This window comes from Pleurodeles waltl, chromosome 3_1 (genome assembly GCF_031143425.1).
Source record: "Pleurodeles waltl isolate 20211129_DDA chromosome 3_1, aPleWal1.hap1.20221129, whole genome shotgun sequence".
Taxonomy (NCBI): domain Eukaryota; kingdom Metazoa; phylum Chordata; class Amphibia; order Caudata; family Salamandridae; genus Pleurodeles; species Pleurodeles waltl.
The window spans coordinates 1,092,296,101-1,092,317,922 of NC_090440.1; the positions used below are offsets into that span (position 1 = coordinate 1,092,296,101).

Sequence of the window (21,822 nt, forward strand, 5' to 3'; positions counted from 1 at the left end):
TTGGCGGGCATAAAAACTGTTCAGCGTTATTGTACTGTTGTGGTGTTGCCCCATGTATATGTATTGCAGTTTTCTCACTTTTCAAGGTCGAAATGGGGGATAATGAGGTATCAATTTAATTTATCAGTGATAACGCACATTTTCTCCCTGTCTGACCTATTCTGTCTGTGCTAATTTCTCCAGGTGAAGCAAACAGAAATTTGCATTTACAATTTTACTTTTACTCGGGACTCACAATAAGCCCATTTGTTTTACAAATACAATTTGTGCTTCTTGAGATGGTTAAACAAGAGATTCATAATGCGAACTTTAAAAACTACATTTTTTACTTGTTTCCCCCACTTAAAGCCCTCATTACGAGTTGGACGGTACTGAGGCAGTGATAAATTTGTATGTATATTTACTGTAGAGTCAAACCACCTCAGTACTATTAACTTACAACTTCAATTCTACGGAATATGAAATCACTGCGTGGGACTGATTTTTCCTGTTGTAAAACCACACAGAATTAAGATTTATTTACCACCTGCTGTGAGCAACTAGGGTGGGATAAGAGAAGGGTTGAGGGGGCAAGGATGGGTAATTTCCAGCAGAAACCAGCATTTCCAATGCAATCGGTCTCGCGTTTGTTCCAGTTAGAACTACTGGTGTTGTAAGTTCCTAACTGGACTTTTCTTGCCACATAAATTGAAAATCAAAAGTAAAACATTAGTTGACAAAAGCGAGCTGATTCAAAGCACCATGGTCTGCATGAGCTCGAATGAGAGACACAAAAGGAAAAAGAAGTTTGCTCACAGTGCAACATATCGGCAATCGTGCACTTATTCATGTAACAGGGTCAGTCTTCAGGGAGGTAACAAAAACTCTCCAAGGAGGGACAAATGTGACAAAGGATTTTTACAAGGCAAGCCCACAAACAACTAAAAGTGATGGGCGTGAGGTGGGCATGGTTAAAAGCCCACAAGTCTAACAACAGTTCAGAGCACTTGCGCACTCAACCTAAAAAGAATGGGAAATGACTCGTCTAGTGCAATTTTTCCAGCTGGAATTACCGGTTGCAAAAATCGGGTCTGGTACTTCCAGACCTGGGAAAATAGGAATGGAAAAAGTAACCACTCATTATCAGGCAGAGTGGAATTCCATGTGGTAATTCAACTGTGCCTCGCTCATAATAAGGGCCTTATTGAGCAATACAGAGCCTTGAATATACACAGAATTCCTCTTCTGTTAAGTACCTGTCCTCAAATTTACTAGAACTGGAGGTATGCTCGTAAATGTTTTAGGTCCTACAAAAGCTAGAGAGTGAGTTTGCATAGAGTACAGTTTGAAGGGTGTGTGGGCATATATGTTTTCGGAGTTTGTATTTGTACAGTTTGATTTTTCAGTAAGAAACCCTTGAAAACTGCTCTCCTTGTGTCTCTGATCCCTATGGGTCGGCATTCTCAGAGCAATATCTGTGTCGGCAACATACTGTCATCTACCAAAAGAAGGCTATGTTCAGATTTAATAATCCAAACCATTGGAACATTTTATAATTTTCTTTCCTTGCCATAAACCCAGCACGGCCGTGGAATGATTTTGACAATCCTGATGGTAGATGACCTTGCAGATTATACCTCGACCTGAACAATCAAGACGTTCTCCACGTTTCTTCATCACTTGTAGTGAACCTGCTCATACACAGCACATTTACATGGCCTCCATTGAATTCTGCATTTCAATGCAGACTTTTTTGCTCTTCTTGTTGACCGAATTAGACCTAGTGCATTTGTGGTGATTTCTGAAATCATAAACGTTAAGCTCCCCACGTTTCCCAAGACTCAACGGCTGCTCTTGCTTTGGATTTTTGCACTAACCGCCTAAGCATCTGATCTATGTATGGGTTATGCAGTAGAGTGGAAGGTATAAACACTTTAGAGCTCCTTCCAGGAGCTATTGAAAGCGCTATATAGTCGTACAACATGTGCAGGTCAAACTTTTTGCAGTTAGATTGGAAGCAGGTTCTGTTTCCATCCCAATGGCATAGTGATGATTATAGTACAAGAGCACATAGACTTTGCATAACATAGTTCCAAACCAGGAACCCTTTCTTTAGTTTAATGAGCACGTATCTGATTAATTCGATCACTGCTTTACCTCCATGAAGGGGATTAAGTATTGATCGTATCCTGCGGTGTTTTAAAAAAGGTCACTTCAGCACTTCTTGCAGCGTTTGTGAAACTTCTTAAGATAACAGACAAATATGGGAATGTTGTCAACGAACAATTCCTAAAGAAAGTGCTAAAAAAAAAATCATTATGATCTCCATTTTTAACTTTTGTGTCTTGTGGAAAGATTTCCACAAACAGACCAGTTTGTTTCTTTTTCACTGGGCTAATCCTTCACAGTTTCGGTGTTTACCTTTTGTCACAGCCTGTCTGGCATTAAATTTGCCTGCCCCTCCTAGTTTACTTCCTGTATGTGTCACCTGTTTATCCTCTTGCCTGGCAGCCTTCCCTGGAGAACTCTGGGTAATGATCGTTGTTGGGAGGGATGATGCATGCACTGTCTGTGTAAATTGAAACACACTACAAGTATTGTGTTTTGAAGGACTGGTGAGCTTGAAACTTTATTTGTTACAAGAAACTAGCGTTTGATTTGCAATGAATAAAAACGATTTTTAACTTCTGTACAAATGAAGTGTAGTACAGTTATTTAGCTTGTGTGTCATTTTGTTGTCTTGAAAAGTTGGAAAGTCCTAAATCGCTGTTGTTTGAACAAACGCAAGGAATCATGTCACGCCTTGAGGTACGATGCTGAATCATGGGGGAATTTTAGCTTATACTGGGAAGAAATTAGACCATTCTTCAATAGTCTCAGGAGAACAACTGCTTTAGAAATGTTATCTGTCATTTAATAATGCACAGCTGCGCCAGCAGATAGCTTACACTGATCACTAGACAATGACCTATGTGCTTGGACAGGAAGTGCTGTACTCTGAACAAGGCAAAATGATCTGATTCTATCTCTTTTATGATACACCAAGGTAGCAATTTGAACTGAAAATATTGGAGGTGATTGCGCCACAGATGACCTAGTGGATAGAAGGCTGTCAACAGGTATCTGCGGAGGACCTGTATTATGGTCTTGATCCTGACACAACAAATACATCTACATGCTTGCTTTTACTAGTTGTGCATTCTTCTTTGCTTCTTAGAAACTCTTTCCAGGCATGGAATATCATGCTCTACCTTCCTTACCACTTAATATCTGAATCATATTCACTCAATGTATAGAACAGGGCACCAAACAAAAACTACTAGGTGCTCTTTGTTTGCCCATTTCCTACCTGCTGTCTATGAAAGAGACTGAGAATTGTTCGCTCTTCTCAAGGAAAAGTTCAAGATTCCAAAACTGGCTCTCATTCTTCTGGAGCTGGAAGCAGAAGACTAGATGGCGTCCCCTGACTTGCAGGGCACATATTTTTATATACTGATCTTGTAGTCACACAGCAAGTACCTGTGCTTCATTGTAGATTTCACTCGCTACCAGTTCATGGTCATCCGTTTGGACCGTCATCAGCATCTCGGGCCTTTACAAAGGTGATGGCGGTGGTTGTGGCTTTCCAATCAACGTGCCCAAGTCCCACCAAGAGCCCTCTCAGGACCTCCTGTTTATTGGGGTAATATTTCATACAAAATTTCTTCGAGCCTTCCCTCCTCCCAGAGCCTCCAAGACGTTCCAGTTATGATTCAGCTGTTTCCAGTGGGAGCTTGGATTTCAGTTCTGATGGTTCTCTGTCTGCTGGCTTCCTGCTTCCTCCTAATCATATACTCAAGCTGGCACATGAGGGCTCTTCAGTGGTGCCTCTGCAGGGAGTGATCTCACCATGGGGCATATCTGGGGAACATCATTATAATATCCTGGGACATTATGGGGGATTTGACTTGGTCTTTTGAGGAGAATCTGTCACTAGGGGTGTCCTACCCCCCTCCATCTGTGATCACGAGAGTGACAGATGCATCCACTCTCAAATGGGGTAACTATCTTGAGGAACTGGAAATCAGAGGGCTGGTGTCTCCAAAAGGACAGTTACTACACATCATTCTATTCAAATAGGGGCAGACCCGCTAGCGCTCAAGACTTTCTTCTCTTCACAGTCAGTCCAATCAGATCTTGACGGATAACACAACCGCCGTGTGGTACATCAGCAAACATTGAGAAGTGGGGTCTCACTCTGTCAAAATGCATTGACACTCTAGGAATGGGCACACCAGTATGAGATTTAGTGACTAGCCATCTGGCCGGCTCTTTGAACATCTGAGATGACATCCTCAATCAACATCAACTTGCCAACTAAGAGTAGCATCTTCATCCAGAGATGGTACAGCACATTCCTACCCTGTAGGGCACACCTCAGGTGGATCTCTTTGCAACTTGCAGCAGTGGTCTTTGTCTATAATTCTAAGCCCTACAGTATCTGCTGCAGGGACCCTTGGGTGGATGTGTGTCAATTGAAGTTAAACTCCTCACATCTCTTTACATTTCCTCCCATACCTTAACTTTTAGGCCAAAGGCCTCTTCATCACCCCAGGCTGGCCAAGAAGGATTTTGTACACACACCTCTTCCTGTGTCTCCCACTCTGTCTTTCTCTCAGTTGGAGAGGCAGGTTCTGCATCGCAACCTACAGAAGCCTCCATCTTCATGCCTGGAGCTTGAGCAGGGGCACCTGAGCTCCTTGCAGCTGCTATTGGAGGTGGTCGACGTGATGCTTTCTGCTTGTTACACCTCCACTAAGATGGGTCTACTTGGATAGGTAGAATAGATTTGTTAGGTGGTGTGCAGAGCATGATATGACTTCCTTAAAAGACCATCTATTGGAGGGCATATATTGTGTGCACCTCATAGTCAAAGACATATCCCTTGAGAAAATTTGATCCTAATGTCTTGGAATATTTGAAATAAGAGGGTTTCTGAACGAGCTCTAATGCCATCACCGAATCCCTAGATATCATCCTGGACTTGAACCCCTCTAATCAGTTACATCATCAGTGTGCCCAAGTATGCCAAATTCCACTTCCATACTATGAAAAACACCCCACCACACCCACCCATGATCAGGCAGGTGTAGGCGCCCCACAAATATCCATTGCTCTGCACCAGGATCACCAACCTTTTCAATAATAAGAGTTAATTATGTTCAATTAAACCATCCTGAGCTGTTATTAATAGTGTTGTATAACTCACGCAAGCTTACAATAGTGCCCACCCTATGCAAGATTACCGCCAGTGATGAACTCAGAGCAGGATTGCCAACACTAATGTAAATAAGGCTTTGCCAGTTTGGAATGCCTCTACAAGGGTAATACATAACAGAAACTGCTGCAATGCTCCTGGCACCAAGGTAATAATACCAAGGTAATAACAGTCATAATAAGCCTCTCAGCGCTGCATGCTTTATTATTTAAATAGCAACTTTAAATATATTTTGGAAATTATAGGTTCTGAAAATATACACATTTTTGTTTTGTTTTAAATACATACTTAAAATTTTGGTAGACATATATTCATTCAATCAAGCAAAAGCTTCTGATTTAGTAGGCTAGGCTGCATACAGGAGAGCTATTCTTGGGCACCTGGAGAGCTGCCAGTAGCTTATGAACTACTTGTTGGAGAAGCCTGCCCTGCACAAATCTAATCTGATCCAGATTTCTAGCCAAAGATCCCTTATTCCCAGGCCTCCAACTGGATTCTCAAACTTTTTGTGTGAGCAGTACACTTGTGCACTGATAGACGGTGAAACATGTTTAAAATGTGCTGTTAAGTGCATAGTGCAAATCACAAAAAACACACCTATCTCCCCATTCCCTCTTCATCTCTGATGGTTCATGTGGCTTTATAAATGCGAAACACCTTCTGTAAAGTGCCGAATTTCGGAACAGCGAGAGCACAGAAATCTTGGATCTTGCAGCCTCCCATCCTCAAAACACTGACCACAATCTCAACCTTCTCTAAGTAGCTCAAGGCTCTCCTTTTCAGACAATTCTTAGGCTAAATACCACACTAATAAACTACGTCTTCTCAATTTTTAGTCAATCCCTCCCCGTTTTAGATGTAATCTTAAGTTTTTTAACCTCTTGTAATATAAAGGGACCGCATATCAACCAACGTAGGTGTGCTACATTAATGGACAAGATAAATAAATTGGATCATCTAGCTCCTTTTAAAATGACAGTGTGAATAGGTCCAGCCTATGCTTTTATTTCGTTGATTTTCTTTTTCTTTTTTAAAAGGAGAATTTTATCCGTGCACTAATGGTTGTTTATTTGTATGGTGAAAAGACAGCCACACATCAGTAAATATACAGAACAAGTACATCATAGTATGAAGGAGCTCCAACGTTCTTAGTCACTAAACAGACAAACCAGATTAAACTTTCCAAAAGACGAATCTAACAGGTCCGTCGTACCCTGTTGATGTGCAGGATTTCTAAACAAACCATGCACAGAATAGGGTAACAGTAGTGAAATATTCTCTCACAATATACAGTGTGCATCAGGATCGATGTGGTGTACTTATAACATGTGAAGCATCTTAATCTGCTCTTGTGTGGAACACATATAAGTTCGACTGAAGCCATGCTTGTTTTCCTTACTCACAGACCAAGGATGACTGGGTATGACGGCTCAGTACAATAATACATACACTTCACTCACCTGTGGGCTTCACTGACCTGTATTTGATCTCATGGCTACAATTTCAAGTCCTAGCAGGCCCAATCAGCCTTTCGTCCTTCCGAGACTGGCAAAAAAATACTAATACAACATAAAGAATTCTTTTGGGGGAAAGGGTACTTTAAATCTATTGTTATGTATGCGACTGTCCAAGCTTCCTTCACTCTGTGGCTGAGAGCCACAGTGCAAAGTTTCTTCAAGACAGAGAAATACCTAATCATCTCCAGGCCTAGCCCACAAAATAAGAGCCAGAGAGCAAAGTGTGAGAAAAGAGCAGAAATCAGGAGTTGCCTGTGTCCATCAAGAGTTCTCCAAAATTTAGCAGCTTAGAAAAAGAGAGACAAACTATCAAAGACCAGTATGTTACTCAGATCCTGTGGTCCTACCTTTAATCATGTTGTATCACATTTATGGATTCCAGAGGTTGGTATTCTGCCAAACGTTGTTGATACAAAACTGTTAGCATTTGTAACCTTTTAGGACAATGGTCAGAAAATGCACCTCCTTCCATATAGTATTACTGACAGCTTCACACTGCAGAAGTCCTGTTTCTTTGTGGGTTTCAATGGTGTGTTAATATTCTGTGCGATGGACACATGCCTCCTCACAATTAAACAAAATGAATGAATATCCTTACACCAGGCAGTGTCATTGATAGCTGCACTTCTTCAGTGGTTACATTACAATGTACTCTTAATATACATTGTAAGGGACATCTGCCATGCTTATTGACTGAGGGCCTGATTTACAGTTAGGTGGACGGGTGACTCCATCACAAAAGAGATAGCTAGTCCACCATATTACACATGCCATTGGATATAATGCACGTGTAATAGTCTGTCTGCCACTCAATAAATCAGGCCCTAAGGGCCTGATTCTAACTTTGGAGGACGGTGTTAAACCGTCCCAAAAGTGGCGGATATACCACCTACCGTATTACGAGTCCATTATATCCTATGGAACTCGTAATACGGTAGGTGGTATATCCGCCACTTTTGGGACGGTTTAACACCGTCCTCCAAAGTTAGAATCAGGCCCTTAGTGTTTGGTGGATGGGTACTTTGTCACAAACATGACATATATCTCACCCACCTTATTAGAAATGCATTAGAAGCCCTAGCCACATGTGCTTGCAAAGCACAGAAGACCGTTTTGCCCCTAGACTAAAAAGGTATTGATTAGCGACAGGAGAGCTAAAAAAATTAAAAAAAAGCATTATTATCCTCAATTGTAGAGCATGAAGTGACTCAGAGAAATAAAAGTATTAAATGGAAAGTAACTCGGCTGTTATTAGAAATAAAACCCTAATGTGTGTGTAGCAGAAGTCTCCAGTTGTGCCGAACAGCAGCAGCGACCCAGCAACAGGGAAGAAGAGCTGCTGGACCTACTGAATGGTCTGAGCAGTGTCCACTGGTCACTCTTTCGTTGATCAGTGTTCCAGGTGGAAGTGAGAAGGAGCCACCTGGTACTTGAACTCTGAACATCACAGCTGCAAAGAAATGGTTGGCAGTGAAAAAAAAGATTTTTTGTTTCAATACTTTTTATTGAGTTTTTGAATTGATATGAACATCAAGGCGAGAATGGCACCAAACAACAAAAGAGTGTCATAAACCCATCTCCCACTCGCCTTTCCCCCAACACCACTACTGTCTAAGGTTTAGGATAATAGTTAAATGTAGAACCTCAGTCAGATTTCTTCTGTGCCAGCCCTGCTATTGAAGAGGAGCCACAAGATCCATAGATGACTAGGACAGGTCAGGTGTCTAATGTCACAGATGAGATAGTCCAGTATGGGGTCCCACATTCTGGTAAGTCTGCCCCATGCACCCTGGAGGTCATATACTATCTTTTTGTGGGCTAAGAGCAGCAAAATGTTCTGTAGCCACATCATAATCGTTGGAGTAAGGTCCTTTCCCCATAGGCTAGGGCTAGTCTGTTTGGCCACCAGATGGATGTGGGAGATACTCTTCCCCTTACAAGAATGATGGGGGTGTGCGTGCTCCTGGAGTGGCGCCAGGAGAATGAATGCCGGGTCATTAGTCATGGCCATCTGTTCTCTGTTTGCTGTGGGAAGCAGGGCCTCTTCCCAGATGCCACCCAGAGGAATGTGAAAGAATGTCCACATAATGTGAAAGATGGTCTCCACCTCTCTGCAGCCTCTCCAGCAGTCTCTCAAGTTGTTACTGGCTATGGTGTGTAGTTGTGCTGACATGTAATGCCATCTATATAAGATCTTATATAGGGCTTCCCCAACCTGAGCGGGTTTTGAAAAATGTGCTGTGTGTATGAGAATGGTGTCCCATTGTTTATCATAAAACCTAACCCCCAATTTTTCCTCCATCCCTTCCTGTAGGGTTGGTTAGTGTGAGTGATCTGGCTGAGCAGCATAGAGTATATCTGGGAGATCAAGTGTTGTATGTAGGTAAGGCTTTGTAAAAACTTCTCAAAATATGTGAGAGATCAGGTGGCTGCTGCCCATATAGTAGGGTGAAAGACCCAGAGTCTTATCTGTAGATAGTGGAACCGCTCCAGTCCGGGATGTTGTATATTTGTTTGATATCCTCGAAAGGGCAGATGGATTCTTTGTAGAAAAAGGTCTCTAAGGCAGTATCAGCCAATGGCAATCCTTATCTGGAAGTTAGGGCTCTCCAGTACAGGAGAGAAATCCTAGTACCATTAATTTGAGTAACAGACCACAGATATGTGGTTATCTGCCTGTAGCAAGTGAGATAGTCACAAACCTCAATAGTGGCCCTCGTTATCATTGAGTTATAGAGACTGTGCCACGTCTGGCTTTTGGGAAGCCACAGGATTTCAGCCAGGGGTCTGGCCGTCATGTTCTGATCTATGAAGCATCAGGGTTTCTCTGTCTCTCCCAGTAGCCACTTCCATATCGCACTTGGGATGGTAGGTAATAAAGGAGGATGTTGTGGATCCCCATCCCCCATGTTTCAGCTGGCATGTGCTATTTGAGTAGCAAAGTTGGGGGTCATTTGCCAGCCCAAACAAAGTACTTACGTATTTTTGTCAGTTGCGTTATTTCTGACTTCTGTAAGGGTAGAGGTAGCGGGTAGCGCCTGGAACATATATAGGCCCTCATTCTGACCTTGGCGGGCGGCGGAGGCCGCCCGCCAAAGTCCCGCCGTCAGGTTACCGTTCCGCGGTCGAAAGACCGCGGCGGTAATTCTGACTTTCCCGCTGGGCTGGCGGGCGGTCGCCTTCAGACCGCCAGCCAGCCCAGCGGGAAAGAGGCTTCCACGATGAAGCCGGCTCGGAATCGAGCCGGCGGAGTGGAAGCTGTGCGACGGGTGCAGTTGCACCCGTCGCGTATTTCACTGTCTGCGCAGCAGACAGTGAAATACATGTAGGGGCCCTCTTACGGGGGCCCCTGCAATGCCCATGCCAGTGGCATGGGCACTGCAGGGGCCCCCAGGGGCCCCGCGACCCCCCCTACCGCCATCCGGATCTCGGCGGTCCGACCGCCGGGATCTGGATGGCGGTAGGGGGGTCGGAATCCCCGCGGCGGTGCAGCAAGCTGCGCCGCCGCGGAGGATTCAATGGGGCCGCGGTACACTGGCGGGACCCCGCCAGTGGTGCCGGTCCGACCGCGGCTTTACCGCCGCGGTCGGAATCCCCATTGGAGCACCGCCGGCCTGTCGGCGGTGCTCCCGCGGTCCTCCGCCCTGGCGGCCAAAGACCGCCAGGGTCAGAATGACCACCATAGTATGTTAGGAAATGCCAGCGTTCTGAAGGAGGCTATTCTTTCCACCAAGGAGAGAGCATTATGTTGCCAGGATAAAATGATAGCTTTAATGGACTGTGGCAAATGTTTGAAGTTGCTTCTTGCGTAGGTGTAGAGATCCTGGGTCAGACTCACACCCAGTTAAGGAATGGAGTCGAAAAACTGGCCAAAAGAAGTCTCTGTTTGAGGCTTAAGGAGGAGTGCCCATTCTAACAGTTCCACCCTCCATAATACTATAATATTCATGAAAGACATCTATCTTCCTTCTCTCCCGCTGAGGTGCAGAAGGTGCTAGAGGCATTCAGCACCTCTCAGATATACCCTTTGGTGCATTATGCCTGCAGTTTGCTCACCTCAAGGGAGCCTGTTTTATTTCCATCCTCATAATATAAGGCGCCCTGTCAGGGCATGATGTCATTTTCCAGTGCACAAATTTGACCACAGAGTGTTGTAAGATTCCAGCAAAAATATTTGGAAGGGTTAGGTTTATGGAGTTCACCCCGTAGCAGGTCTTCTTTAAGTCAGAGGAGTTTGAGCTCTCTCATCCACTTAAGGCGGCTCACCTCTTTGATGAACTTCTCGCTACCATTTTTGTGCGCCTCACCCTACTTGAGGACTTACCTCCCCTATATGGTTAACTTGTTTATAGTCTTTTATATCAGTTATTATCTCATGCCATAGTATGGGGTCTCTAAAGAGGAAGTTGTTTAATCTCCAGGCACCTTGCTTGCATGTCTGTCTGGGGCCAGGCAAGGATAGCATCATCTGGATAGGCTATGGTCCTATTGTGTCATAAGTTCCTGGGATACGTCATCTACTTGGGATAGTAGCCTCTAGTCTAGCAGCAGGTAATCAATTCTAACCTAAGTGTTGAGGGCTGCTGATAAATGTGAGTAGTGGACATTAGTGGCTGTTGGTAGTATCAGATGTCTGTTACACTCAGTTAATTGAGACAGTTTTACCTGCTGATGATGGGGTTGGTGTGCCGCCCACCCGGTGTTGGCCTTGTTGGAGGTGGTGTGCATGACACAATTGAGGTCTTCTATAATTATGAGGGAGTGGCATAGCCCCTATTAATGTTAACGTTTGCGCAAGTGGGATCAGGAACAACTTTTGGATGGAGTTCATACAGTATACGTTGCCTACTGCAATGGGGGTCTCCTCCCAGTCGCCCAGTAACAATTGCCATCTGCCTGCGTCATCATTTGGGACCTTCTGCTCATGTACTTTCATGGGGTCCCTTAGTAGGATTGCTGTTGGTGGGAGTCAAGGCATGAAATTGGAGTGGGAAGAGCCTGGAGCGCAGCCAGTGTTGGTCGCCTTTAAGAATGTACGACCCTTGAAGCAAACAAATGTCTGGCCCAGATCATCTCAGCTCACCTATGACGCTAAGCCTCTTTGTTGGGTTGTTAAGGCCCTTGGTGTTATACATCAGAACCCATAGGGTTGGAACTGTGGCCATGAAAGGGTATGTATGGATGCCCCAGATGGGTCTAGGACTGTGCAGCGTGGGTGAGTATTTCTATTATGGAGCCAATGGTAGGTAATGACGCACCACCCTCCCTCTTGTCCAACAATAAACCCAAAAACATCAGGTCCACATATAGTGGAGTAGTCATAATCCAAGGGGGTAACAGTCATGTGTGTAAGTCCATGTGGGCTTTCCCGGGACTCCCTCTTTGACAGTGCAGAAGGGGATTGTGCTTCGGAGTGTCAAGGCATTTGTTGAACCCGCTGAACTCAGGAGAGCGCAGGGGCCCCATGGCCCTATAAAACATTCTAAAACAAGAACTAGCAAAGCCGATAGGTCTCTCTATGAGAGCTATTGGCTTTCAAAGAGTTGTGTAGCCATGCTGTACAACAGTGCAGATGCTTTAAAGAGTGACTAAAACTAATTTTAAAAAGCGCTATGAAGCAGCCAAGGGTAATGTGCTTTTTTTTGTTTGGTGTTGTTTTTACAGTGCAGTAGCGCTGATATGCAGAATGGCAAAAAATCTGATAGAGACTTCTAGTTGCAGATTCCTTACCTTAGAATTTTCCCCCAGGCGTCAGACTGGATCCGGAGATTATTTTCTTCGAGCAATACCCTGGTGCGGCGGTAGGTGACGCCAGTCGACTATATGGGCGTCGTAGTTGCCGTGATGATCTCTGGAGTAGTACATAGACACTGCCTCAGCGCAGTGACGTCAGCTTTTTTTCTTTCCGCACCACACACTGATCCAGAGAGATAACCTAGTCTCTTTTTGACCGATTTTGACCCTTTTGTCGAGTTTCTTGGTGAGTTTTTGGTGCGTTGAGATGTCCCCGAAGACTGGTTTCAAGCCGTGCGAGGACTGTCACCACATGATGTCAGTGAGGGAGTGGTCCCTCAAGCTCATGGCAGCCCGGCGCTCGACTCTCTGTAGGTCCCGGTCTCGCTCGAGGGGAAGGTCTCGAGCCCGCTCACGGAGCCACCACCATTCTTCTTCCTCCAAGTCTTTGGGCCCAGGTAAGAAGAAGAAGTCAAAGCGGTCTTGTCACCCTTCGACTTCACCTCGATGCTCGAGGCCTCTGTCTTCAGAGCCAGCTTCTGGGTCTGTGTCGGCTCAGGACACTGAGGTCCCCTCCAGATCCACGCTGACGCTGGTCATACCACTGAGACCTTCCCCGGCGCTGGTTCGACTCTCCCGATGTCGGTGGTGCCTACCATCAATGTCGACCCGATACTCATCCCTGATGACTCTTGAGTCGGAATGGCATCACCCGACACCATCTCTGTCTTCGATGGGGCTTACTCACCAGAGATCAGATTCGGATCCTTTTTCTTATGGCTACGAATTCGGGGAAGGATTGCAGGGGTCCCCGCACCCTTATGAATACCAGAATGACCCTAATTTGGACTGGGCACAAGAGTTGGGCGAGCCCAGTGGCCTGGACACTTCTGCAGACACTGGCATACTGTCTCCTCCTACCGTGACTACGGCGGAGGTAGCGACTTAGTCTATGGTGATCAGTAGGGCGGCTGAGGTCCTTGGCCTTGAGCTGCCTACTGTTCAGGTCAGGTCTAATGTTCTGACGAAGGCGCTTCAGCAGGGGGCTTCCACATCTGAGCCCCTTCTACCATTCAATGAAGCCCTCACCGATGTCCTCTTGGGTACTTGGTCCAGACCCAACACAGGGGCTCCCGTGAACAGGACTATCGCATGCCACCATCAGGCCGCCCCGAACGTCCCGAAATTTCTGTTGCAACAGCCCATGCCTGAGAGTCTTATCATCCAGGCTTCCTCTTCCTCGGGCGCATTCGCTTCCGCACCCACAGATAGGGATTCAAAAAGGCTGGAACAATTTGGGAAGATGTTTTCTTCCTCTTGTCTCGCGCTGCGGTCCGTGAACACCGCATGCCTTTTGGGCCGCTATACCCACTCTTCGTGGGACACGGTCGCACAAGTTCTGCCGCAGATACCGGAGGAGGCCTGTGTTGTCGTCTCCCAAGCTGTCACCAATGGGAGGGATGCAGCAAAGTTCACAATCAGATGTGGGCTGGACACGACCGACTCTCTAGGCAGATCATTTGCGACAACTGTGGCCTTGAGGCGCCACGCCTGGTTGCATACATCTGGTTTTTCGGAGAATGTCCAACAGACCTTTATGAACATGTCCTTTGATGGCTCCCATCTCTTTGGAAACAAGGCAGACTTAGCCTTGGAGAGGTTCAAAGACTCCCAGGCTATGGCGCGGTCCCTTGGCCTTTCCACTGTCCCTCACCCCCACCAGTCCGCCTTTCGCCCCTGTCGTAGCCAAGGAAGGGGCTCCCTGTCGCATCCCCATCCCAGCCACCGTGCCACCCATGCTGTTCAGCCGCTGCGTGGCTGGGGACGCAGAATCCCACGTGGGCGTGGGACAGTGAACCAGATGTCTGCCCAGTCCACACCTGCCCCCACTACAGCCTCCAAACCCTCATCATCCGTCTCCTCACTCCGATCCAGTTAGCAGCAGGATTCGCAATCACCTGCCCCACTGGGAATCCATCACTACAGAAAGCTGGGTTTTGCAGATAGTTCAAAGGGGCTACTCCCTCCCCTTCGAATCTGCCCCACCAGCCAGGCCTCCATCAGTCAGCCATCTTCCGGAGGATCATTTAGCACTTCTCCGCCAGGAAGTCTCAGCTCTCTTGGCCAAGGGAGCCATAGAGAAGGTCCCTGCACCAGAAGTAGGTCGTGGTTGTTATTCCTGCTACCTTCTGGTGCTGAAGAAGGACAAGGGCTTATGTCCTATCCTAGACCTTCAGGACCTCAATTACTTCCTCAAGAAGGAGAATTTCAAAATACTCACCCTGGTTCAGGTCCTGTCTGCCTTGGACCCAGGAGACTGGATGATAGAGTTGGACTTGCAGGATGCTTATTTCCACATTACTATCCTACCTGCCCACACACGTTACCTCTAATTCATGGTAGGTCTTGAGCACTATCAGTTTACCATGCTCCCCTTTGGCCTTCACAGCGCCCCCTCGGGTGTTTACGAAAGTGATGGTGGTGGTTGCAGCTCATTTGCGCAGGTTAGGGATTTTCGTCTTCCCCTACCTCGATGGCTGGCTGTGGAAGGCGGACTCGCCCCAGAAAGTCGCCTCCCACGTTCAGACTACTGAGAGCCTCCTGCATACGTGGGGGTTCACTATCAACGTGCTGAAGTCACACCTGACCCCCTCTCAGACGCTCCCTTTAATCGGAGCTGTTCTGGACACAGTGCAATTTGGGACTTATCCTTCCAAAAAGTGAGTCAAAGATATTCAGGCTATGATTTCGATCTTTCAGCCTCTGTCTTGGGTTTCGGTAAGACCTACTCTGCAGCTGCTGGGTCTCATGGCCTCCTGCATCTTGCTAGTAACACATGCCAGATGGCATATGCAGGCTCTGCAGTGCAAGTTCAAGTTCCAGTGGGCGCAGCATCAGGGAAATCTCTCTGACATGGTCCAAGGGACTGTGAAAGACCTGCAGTGGTGACTTTTGAATCCGCATTGGATCCACAGCAGAACCCTCTCCCTTCCCCAGCCAGATCTTTCCATAGTGACAGGTGCTTCACTTCTGGGTTGTGGCAGCCAGATGGGAGAGGCTGAGATCAGAGGCCTCTGGTCTCCGGCGGAGTCTGGGCTCCATATCAATCTTCTGGAGCTCCAGGCGATGAGGCTTGCGTTGAAAGCATTTCTTCTCTCTCTCAAAGGGAAAGTAGTAAAAGTGTTCACGGACAACACCACTGCCATGTGGTACTGCAACAAACAGGGCGGAGTAGGATTGTGAACCCTTTGTCAGGAGTCAATATACCTCTGGACATGGCTGGAACATCAGGACATTACCCTGCTGGTTCAAAATCTGGCAAGCTCTCTGAACGTCAAACTCAGCTGTAGATGCATAGCCAATCACGAATGGTGTCCCCATCCGGAGCTGGCGCAAGGTCTCTTTCAGCAGTGGGGAGAGCCTTGGTTAGATCTGTTTGCCTCCACAGAGAACGCACAATGTCAGCTGTTTTGCGCATTGGAGTTTCCAAGGTGGCACTCGCTCGGAGACGCTTTTCATCTTGAGTGGAACTCTGGCCTCCTTTTCGTCTATACCACTTCTGCCCAGAGTTCTTAAGAAGATCAGGAATGACCGGGCCCAACTTATCTTTGTTGCTTCGGACTGGGCACGGAGAGTTTAGTATCCAGAGCTATTGAGCATGGCCACCGATCCTCCACTCAGACTGCCTCTTGGGGAGGATCTTCTGACGCAGAAGCAGGGGACGGTTCTCCACCTGAACCTGTCCAAGCTGCGCCTTACTGCGTGGAGATTGAGCGGTGGCAGTTGACGGCTTTTGACCTTCCACCCGAAATCTGTGGCGTTATCTTGCCAGCCAGGCTTCCCTCCACCAAAACGGTATACGCCTGTCGTTTGCATAAACCTGTGGCATCGTGTACCAACAAATCTGTTGATCCCCTCTTTGCTCTTCTTTCTGAGGTTCTTTTGTTAATTCTTTCTTTAGCTCAGCAGGTCTCTGCTTTGGGCACCATTGAAGTGTATTTATCAGCTATTTCGGCCTTTCTTAGGTTACCTGATCAGCCCTCACTCTTTATGTCTCCTATTGTCAATCGATTACTTAAAGGTCTTACCAATTTATTTCCTCCTACTCCATTTATCATGCCTCAGTGGGACCTCAGTCTTGTCCTTACTTACTTAATGTGTACTCCCTTTGAGCCAATGCACAATTGCCCTCTACAGCTCCTCACTTTCAAAACTGTCTTTCTTGTTGCCATCATGTAAAAAATGTCTCCTTGTTTCAGTTACCCCCCAAGTTTTGCCTGATATTGATGCTGACTTGACTAAGAAGTGTGCTGGGACCCTGCTAACCAGGCACCAGTGCCAGTGTTCTTTCACTAAAAATGTACCATTGTTTCCACAATCGGCACACCCCTGGCACACAGATAAATCTCTTGTAAAAGGTACCAGTGGTACCAAGGGCCCTGTGACCAGGGAAGGTCCCTAAGGGCTGCAGCATGTGTTGTGACATCCTAAGGGACCTGTCACCTAACACATGCACACTGCCATTGCATATTGTGTGTGTTGGTGGGGAGAAAAAGGCAAGGTCGACATGTAATCCTCCTGAAGATGCAATGCACACAAAATACTGCCTGTGGCATAGGTAAGTCACCCCTCTAGCAGGCCTCAAAGCCCTAAGGCAGGGTGCACTATACCACAGGTGAGGGCATAGCCGCATGAGCAATATGCCCCTACAGTGTCTAAGTCCATTCTTAGACATTGTAAGTCCAGTGTGGCCGTATTAAGTATATGTAATATTTTTCTATATAAAAATCTATTGGCCTGGAGTAATTCTTTGAGTGGGTGTTTCTTATTTATTGCCTGTGTGTGTACAACAAATGCTTAACACTACCCTCTTATAAGCCTACTACTCGACCACACTACCACAAAATAGAGCATTAGTATTATCTCATTTTGCCACTATCAACCTCTAAGGGGAACCCTTGGACTCTGTACACACTATCTCTCACTTTGAGATAGTGTATATAGAGCCAACTTCCTAGACATAACTTCTGCTCCCAAAGTAAGAGAGCTTCAAGCTCTGTGCGCCCTGACAAAGTGGTGTTGCGCACTAAGGCTTCCTTCCCAAGTTTGTTACGTCTTTTCATGTAGGCCAGTCCATCACCTTGCCTACTTTTTACGCACCCACACATCCTTCTCATAAGGAGGAGAGACTCCACCATCTGGACCCAAAAAGAGCATTGGCGTTCTATCTCAATCGTACTAAAGATTTCCGGGTGGACGATAAACTCTTTGTTGGATATGTGGGTGCGAAGAAAGGGAAAGCGGTGCAAAAATGTACCATCTCTCAATGGGTACTTCTTTGCATCAAGATGTGCTATGCTTTGGCCAAGAAGCAACGCCCTGAGGGCTTGGCGCTCATTCCACCACAGTGACTGCTGCTTCCACTGCGTTAGTACGCAGACTTCCTGTCCTGGATATCTGCCAGGTAGTTATGTGGGCATCCCTGCACACGTTTGCTAAAATTACTGCCTGGACAGTCAGGTCTGTTGGGATGCCTACTTTGGTCTTTCGGTACTGCAGGACTTTCTAGTATGATCTTGGTTCGCAGACCACCTCCGAGGATGGCATTGCTTGGGTATCTATTTTGAGGTAAGGAATCTGCAACTATAAGTCTCTATGAGATGTACAAGTTACTTACCTTTGGTAACGAAATATCTGGTAGAGACATATTCTAGTTGCAGATTCCTTACAGGCCCACCAATCCTCCCTGCTTGCGAAATTATTTCTAGTGATTCCCCATTCAGGTCCTTAGCTCTAGCGCACCAGCTCAGTGTTCTTAGCGGCTCTGCGCTTTGGTGTGGAAAGTGAATAAAAGAAGCTGATGTCACTGCGCTGAGGCGGCGTCTACGTAGTACTCGTGAGGTCATCACGGCGACTGCGACGCCAATGACGCCCGCGAAGTCAACCGACGCCACCTACTGACGCACAAGAGTATTGCTTGAAGAAAAAATCCCCGAATCTAGTCTGACGGCTGGGGGAAAATTGTAAGGTAAGGAATCTGCAACTAGAATATGCCTCTACCAGATAGTTACCATAGGTAAGTAACTTGTACATCTTTGCCAAAGTTAGCAATGCCCATGCTGTATAGCATGAATAGAAGGCAATGGCAGAGCCAAATAGTCTCAAAGGCAAAGACTATTGGCTTTGCCAGTGATTTCTAGGTCTTGACACAACACCCTTGTGATTCAGAGCTAATCCGTAAATCTCCTCATAAGTGGAAAAAATTTAATTTCTTTCAGATATATAGAGCAATTATGCTCATGTCCATGTCTTAGTGAAAATACATTTTGAAGCAGATTACATCTCTTTTCATAATAAAAGCAGATAATGTATGTTCTCACGCTAGACATCCACATCAAAAGAGAAAAAGGCTTCTTTGAACTGTATGTAGCATAGTACAGCAGCTACAAATGCAAGGGATTCTACATGGACAACAGAAAAGAGGAACAGTAAAAGTAGTACCTCAATCACGGCGCTATCAGCTGAAGGACAGCAGTCAATCTGAGGCAATCAGTATTTGGTCCATGCTCCAGCTGAAAGTAAAGGAAGTGAAGTCAGCAGGCACTGGCCAATTAGAAGGCAGCAAAATATGGTGACAGCAAAGCCAAGGTATGTTTAGCAATGGGTGGGCTGGATGCCCCTTGTATACAGTATCTCTTGCAATCGAGAGCTCTTGCAGCGTTCACACTGTCACAGGCGAGACCTAAAAAGAAGTGTGAGACACTCCTCCTCTGCAGATTCCAGTTCCGATGCCATGACTTTCAGACAAGGGAAAAGAGAATCCACACAGTTGCAGCAACGGATGCCTTTAGTGTTGCAAGAATGATACAGAATCCAGTAGAAACCAATGGAAAAGGGGGCATGGGAAAAAAACTAGTTCTGAGCAATCAGGAGGAGCCAGCCAATGTTAGGAGCTTAAAGTATCACGACGTGCATGTTTATTGTTGCACAATACTTACCGCCTTCGACCCTAAGGCATGAGTGATCAGCATTCTTGTAGGTGGGTAGGAAATTGTGACGTAGAATTTTGGAAGCAGATTTATCACTTCGATAAGTCTTGTGCCCCTCGCTTGGAAACATTATTACAAAAGATCTCTGCAAAATGGTGAGACGAGCGGCGCGGCCATGCCATTGGGGCCTACGCAAGGCAACACTCAGTCAAGACAGATAAGCCTCTAGGGCGGGACCCATAGAACACCTATTCGGCACAGGGGCGAGAGTGCCTACGGCCCCAGGTGGAGCTTCATGTCCACTGGCCATGCCACGGAGGGAGCATTTGTAGAATTTAGAATAGTATTTCTTTAAAAAAAAATGGAAAGATGTATATTTTAGGAGCTTTTCTATTTTGACCATGCGAGTCTCCATAATGGGCGGTACACCTTCTCATATAATTTTCTTCTAAGATTGAGCTAGATGACAGGTTTATCAAAACATTAGCCTTGTTCTCAGGGGCACAGGAAGTTAGAGTGAAGCTGATGCCACAGTTACAGTGCGGAAGCTTGAGACCGAAAGGCTTGTTCAGCGGCACTTGACACACTCCCATTTGCAGTTTTAAGTACATTCTGCAGTGCAAAGCGTCCATCTACATCTGTTCCCAGAAATCGGAAATAGAAGGGCGGCCAGTTATATGAGTAAGTTACCTAATTTTTAATGCCCGCAGGTAGTAGCTCCTTTGAATTGCCTCAGCATGCGTTAGGATAGGTGGAATGATTAAGTTGTCTTTATTTACTGCGGCTAAGAGAAATTAAGTTAATAGCATCCACCTGCCCCTCAGAGTGCTTTTCACCTTATGCCTCAAGCTTTCTCCCTTTAGCTCGTAGCTCACACTCTAGCCCTATCTGCTGCCTGAGCCTTCACCATCCACCCTCCGTTTGGTACTCCTCGATGACGGTTTTGCTCTTTGTCCATGTCAGGCGTGCAGCAGCAAGGAGAAGAGTGAATAGGCAGCTAGGAAAAAACGCATAATTTATATATCTGTTTTTTCCCAGCACTTGAGGCTTGATCCCGGCTCTCGGCCCCTCCTTACTTCTTCTTTCTACTGCTGGCACTAACGCACTGAAAACTGGACAATCTTTTAGTAAGCCCATTCCTACAGACATGTAAAGGGGTAGAGAAGCAGCGGTTTTGCAAGGACTAGTTCATCTATACTTGAGAAAAGCTGTCAGTAATATAATCCTAAACCTGGTTGACTTTGCAGTCATCTTCTGTCTGCACCAGTCCCCATAAGTATTTTCTATGAAATGTAATCTCTAATTGATGTCTTATTTGTACCTCCATCAGTCATTATCCGCACTGTCATGTTTTCCTTGAGGGAAAAAAATAATACTTGAACTACACCTATCATGGGATGAAATTTCGATTTCACAGGCATCTGTAGAAACTATCTGTGAAAAATGAGTTTTATACCAGTACTTATTGTGCAGTACAATATCCTATTTATATATCATAAAACATGCATCCAGTCTGCCATTATGATATACATTTATGTCATGGTCACGAGAAAGTACCTCGCCTCAGTATGTGCTAAGTCTGTGAAAACACTTGAGAAGGTGTCTGGCACAGTTCGACTTCAGTCGGTTAAGGAAAATGCTTCACCTGCAACAGTCATCATTCCATTTCTGCTTGTTCTTTATTTTTCTGTGAGGTCCTGCCTCCCCACCCTTTTGTGAATGTGGTTCTGTATTTTATTTCTAATTCATAAGAAATCGAAATTGATGACTTGGCTTAGGAATCCATTAATGCGTAGTGTTCCAAAGTTAACAGTGCTGACATTAACTACTGTTGGTGGAGTTGTATGCTAGATTTTTTCCATGCAAAAATATCGTCTGACAAAAACATCTTGTCCTAAATGTAATTGTCAAAAAATCGTTCAGTTGGGCTTAGATTATTCATTAGCTGTAGGAGGAGGCAGCACTACATTAATGATGCTATATATATATATATATGTTCGATGGCATGTGTAGCTGCAGATACACATGCTGTGCATTATCCTGCCATCTAGTGTTGGGCTCGGAGTGTTACAAGTTGTTTTTCTTCTAAGAAGTCTTTTCGAGTCACGGGACTGAGTGACTCCTCCCTTTCGGCTCCATTGCGCATGGGCGTCGACTCCATCTTAGATTGTTTTCTTTCCGCCAATGGGTTCGGACGTGTTCCTCTTCGCTCCGTAATTCGAATCGGGGAAACTTAGAAAATCATCGAAATTCGTCGGTATTGTTTGCGTTCGGGACCTGTTCAGTATCATCACATCGGCACCGTCAACAAGACCGCTTCGGGGGCCCTTCGGGGCTTCCGCACTTA

At 45.9% G+C, this 21,822-nt stretch overlaps 1 protein-coding gene across 7 annotated transcripts in view; it reads left to right on the top strand.

Moving 5' to 3' along the window:
- NCAM1 (neural cell adhesion molecule 1) overlaps window positions 1–21,822 on the top strand; it is a 974,982-nt gene that overhangs the window by 903,397 nt on the left and 49,763 nt on the right. The gene's annotated exons all lie outside the window — the stretch shown is intronic.